This window comes from Poromitra crassiceps (genome assembly GCF_964638095.1).
Source record: "Poromitra crassiceps genome assembly, chromosome: 11".
In the NCBI taxonomy this organism is placed as follows: domain Eukaryota; kingdom Metazoa; phylum Chordata; class Actinopteri; order Beryciformes; family Melamphaidae; genus Poromitra; species Poromitra crassiceps.
Window position 1 is genome coordinate 45,861,189 of NC_139643.1, and position 5,000 is coordinate 45,866,188.

A 5,000-nucleotide genomic window follows, 5' to 3' on the forward strand; every position below is an offset into this window, starting at 1 on the left:
CTTTCCTCTCTTACCTTTATATCGCTCCAGTACATCCTCGTAAGCCTGGGCGAACTCCTTCTCCTGGGAATGGTTTGTCGGCAGCAACCCCGGTATGAACCCGGCCATGGTGGCTCTGCAAGCCGGCCAGGCCAGCAGAGAGGGCTCGCCTCGGCCTGCCCTGCAGAGAGACTACCGCAGTGACCCTGAAGCCCCGGCCCGGGCTGGCAGGCTGCGGGGCGTCCTGCTATCTCTCCCCGGCGTCCAATTCAGCAGCAACACCCGGTGTGTGTGGAAGAACTAGTGATGCATTGGCGCACAGGTCCAGTCAGCAGCGGCTCTCTGGTCTTCTTGACAGGCAGGGTTAGCGAGATAATCCGTGGTGATATTTAGAGCATAAAAAAAGGAAAACAAAGACTCGCCTTGTTCGACCGTGTATTTATGAAAATATAGGACGTTATATATCTACTCGGATAAAGGTTATATAAATGCTATCTATCCATTATCGCTCGGTGTGTTGTTGTCTCCAAGCAGTCCAGCCGGCGAATGCTGCTTTTTGAAAGACAGAGGGGGAGCTAGTCGACTAGCCTAAAGATATGTGTCCGCAAAGGAGGGGGTCGAGTGTCGCTTTCCCAAATCAGCGGGGCTCGCGGCGAAACAGTATCCGGACACTGGCTTCCTATCCCGGGCTGTGGGTCCGAGGCGAGCCGCTTCTTCCAGCATGCTTTCCCAGCCGTAATGGCCGCTTCTGTTCTCGAGGCTTGCGGTCGTCAGTCGCCTCCTCTCTGCCTTCAGTCAGTCTCCCTCTCTCTCTCTCTCTTCTGCTCAGGTTTCCCTGCTCCTCCTGCAGTAGCTGCTGTCTTCCATCCCTCTCTACCGGCCACGCGCGCCACAAAGCTCCACCAGAGGAAACTCACTCACGCGCCGCCTGGGTCAATACAATACATGACTGCCGAGGCGCGTGGGGATAGAGCCGGAGCGCCGCCCGGTGGTAGCTATTGCGAGGTGACAGCTAAACCCACGGTTTAAACCTTTTTGTCTTCATTTAAAATAAGTAAAACGTAATGGGAATAACGTTATCCTACTTCCAAACTCCAACCAGAGGCAGCAAAACAGCTATTTTCTCATCTAAACAAACGCTAGCTAGCGTGCAGAATATGGTATCACTCCGCCACCTGTATAACCTGATGGGTTGATGATGGCGCGTGCTCTTCAGTAACTAGCCCGCGGTGTAAATGTTATTGTGACAAATCATACAATACTGAAAATGTGATTGTTAATTAAACCAGTGCTTCTCAGTGTGGGGTCCGGGGACCACCAGGGGTCCACACATTGACTGGTCCACATGAGGGCATTCCAGGGGGGCCTCAGCAAATTCATGAATTGTTAAACCTCAACACTATTTAATTTACAAGAAGTTCACACATTTAGAGAATGTATAAAAATGACTGTTTAGATTCACCGCTGCTTTTTCACACAGTCAAGAAATTACGGTATGGACAAAACATTTTTTTTTAATATTATTATTATTATTATTATTATTATTATTATTATTATTATTATTATTATTATGTGATTTTGAAAATCATATAATATTCTCTCTGATTTGGGTCCACTAGAACAAATATAATCAAATAGGCGTCTGTGGGCCTGAGGGCCTAATGCAGGGGTGTCAAACATGCGGGCCGGGGGCCAGATCCGGCCCGCCAAAGGGTCCAATCCGGCACAAAGGACGACTTTGCAAAGCGTGAATTAATTGCACTGAGAAGTCCTTCGATCCAATGTGATGGCACATGTGAAGGCTAAGAGGTACCAGGTTTCAGGAGCAAGTTCAATATTAAGTTTCCTATTCATCTGTATTAATCACAAAATGGTCAGCTATTTTCATTACCTTTGCTTGACTATAGAGAATTGCACAGTTGCCATCGATTGTAATCAGGGGTGTAGTGATAAATACAGAGGTGGGTAAACTATCCAAGGTGAGTAGTTTACCCACATGTTGTAGCGTTGTACAGTACCTGTAATTCTTAACACTAAAAGAAACAGGAAGATGTGGAGGTTTTGTCATATAGGTTATTATTGATTATTGATTATTGATTATCATTGTCTGGCCCACTTGACACCAAATTGGGTCACATCATGTGACCCGTGGACTAAAATGAGTTTGACACCCCTGGCCTAATGTGTACTAAATTAGAGGTCGTAGGTCGGATATGAAGAAGGTTGAAAGGCTACAAGTAATCTGATTACTGTAACCTGATTTACTTCACCTTCCCAGTTCCCACTGCCAGTAGTCTGCTTTTGGGTGTGGAGATAAATGTAACTATGGAGCAGACTGCCATCTAAAGGCTGGGGAATGAACCTCCACATTATAGTGAGAACTACAGTAGTCCCTCCCACTCTGATGCTGCTGTGTTTCTCCTGTAGCCTGCAGGAGGGACCATCATGAGGCTGATTGGGTGCACCTGGGCCCAGTGTGCTCCCTGAGCTTTAAAAGCCCTACAGTCAAGTGTCTCTCTCCCTCCTCACCGATGCACCTTTTGTTCTGTTCTTTTGTTTGATGTAGTTTGTGTTGTCTAGTTATTTTCTGCTATCGTTAATGTGATAAATTATTGTTTTAACTTTTACTTTGTGTGTGGCTCCCTCCTTTGTTCCAACAACCTAGAGCTGGGTTGTAACATATGCCAGAATAATTTACATTATAATAATTTATATTAATTCATAATTAATTTATATTAATTAATTAATTAATTAATATTTATAGTGGAAGCCCAAAATGAGTGCACCACATCCCAGGATGCACGTTTTTGACAACATACACGTAGTCACTCACAACCCAACATAATCAAGTTAGTCCACTGATGCATTTCTCACATCTCAGAAACACAGCTAGGCCTACAAAGCATGCGATCACTTCATTTCCTAAACAAACGTGTACACTCCATCCAACTGTCTGTCTGTCTGCCACACCATGCTGACAGATGCACCTGATGCCCAAAGTGAAGCTCTGTATCTGATTACAATGTCTGTCCCGGTTTGATTAAATCTGCCTATAAGTCATTCTATCCCGTTGGGCAGAAACACAGGCCTCTCTGGATAATCTGAGGTCAAACCTCACAATGCAGCACTATTGAAACGATCAGAGATTATGCTGTTTAATCCCATGGAGACATAAGATAACCTTCGGGGGGGCCGGAGGCAGCACAATGTCAGACACATTCACAATCCACCTTCGAACAGGAATCATATTCCATATTCCAAATTGAGCAGATTATGGTAAATTTGTGTCGTCTCGACCTAGAGGATATATGCTGGTCATTCATGCATACAGACATAGGCTACAGCATGTGTTGTCTTGAATTAGGACTCTTGTCCAGAGCCTCATGCACAAAACCAAACCTTTTAAAAATGCTTATTGGCCAGTATGGCCACATAACCTCAGAGATGTAAGGAGATCCAGAAGCGGAGGTGTGTGTGTGTGTGTGTGTGTGTGTGTTTGTGTTTGTCCACGTCTGTCTCTTTCTCTGCCCCAAACCACATCTCATCTCTCTCTGTCTCATTGAATATGTCTGTGAGGCCTCTAGTGTGTGTGTGTGCGTGTGTGTGTGTGTGTGTGTGTGTGTGTGTGTGCGTGCGTGCGTGCGTGCGTGCGTGCATGCGTGTGTGTGTGTGTGTGTGTGTGTGTGTGCGTGCGTGTGCGTGCATGCGTGTGTGTGTGTGTGTGTGTGTGCGCATGTGCGTGTGTGTTTGTCCACTGTCTGTCTCTGTCTCTGCCCCAAACCACATCTCATCTCTCTCTGTCTCATTGAATATGTCTGTGTGCATGCGTGCATGCATGCATGCGTCGTGTGTGTGTTATATAATGTTGATGGTGTCCAAAGTGTTTAGATCATCGCCTCTGTAGCTGACCTGATATTAGCTGTGTATCAACACACACACACACACACACACACACACACACACACACACACACAGAAGAGAAGCTATGGACGTCAACACATGAACGCCTTCTTCAACTAACAGGATAAAGCAAAAGAAGGAGGTGAAAGGGGAAAAGGGGGAAGAGACAGAGTCAGTGTCCTGGCGACTCGGCTAGCAGGGTGAACAGCACATAGTCACGATGTCACGGGTTCAAGTCCCGATCACGACACATGCACATGTGTTGCCCTCTCTCTCTCCCCCCCGCCCCCTGCCTGTACCTCTCCATCACATGCCACCTAATTAAGGCAGAAACTCCCTACACATAATTAACGAGGCGTCTGCAGCATCAATACATCATTATGTTACAACACGGCTCAAGGAAGGAGGAAGTCACACCGTGTGACTTTTACTTTGGCGTGTGACAGCAATCATATCAATTATGACATCAAATTGGACTAAACGACACAAATGACTACAGGGCGTCCGGGTAGTGTAGCAGTAGATTCCCTGCCTACCAACACGAGGGTCGCAAGTTCGCGCCCCCTTGTTACCTGTGGTGGTCGGGTGTCCATACAGGCACGATTGGCTGTGTGCTGCGGGTGGGAAGCCGGATTGAGGCTCTGTGTCCTGGTCGCTGCACTAGCGCCTCCTCTGGTTGGTCTGGGAGCCTGTTCGGGACGGAAGGGAACTGGTGGGAATAGCGTGATCCTCCCACGTCAGGTGAAAAGAAGCGGCTGGCAACTGCGCATGTGTCGGAGGAAGCGTGGTGCTAGTCTACGGCTCTCCACAGATCGGCAGAGGGGGTGGAGCAGCGACCGGGGCAGCAGGGGGAATTGGCCAAGTACAATTGGGGAGAAAATGGGGGGGGGGGGGGGATCAGGAGGGGGACACAAACGACTACAAACCAAAATAACAGAAAAAATAGCCTCTACTTTGCATTTTACATTGAGTTGGATTTGGTGGGAAATCGTCTGGATTGCTTTATGGCACGAAACAGGAAGAGGTTCTGTTCTTCAGAGTATCTGGCAAGGAGTGACATCACTTCCAACATGTTGATCATCTTCAGTAAAAGCCGGAGAGAAACACTTTGATCGAAGAAG

The 5,000-nt window shown here is 47.2% G+C and overlaps 1 pseudogene across 1 annotated transcript in view; it reads left to right on the forward strand.

Annotated features, from left to right (window-relative positions):
* The first annotated feature begins 106 nt into the window (after positions 1-106).
* The window catches only part of LOC310785057 (C-reactive protein pseudogene), a 22,152-nt pseudogene continuing 17,258 nt past the window's right edge, over positions 107-5,000 (forward strand). The window contains exon 1 of the transcript in view: positions 107-264. The product of the transcript in view is annotated as a C-reactive protein pseudogene (transcript). The remainder of the gene's footprint in view (positions 265-5,000) is intronic.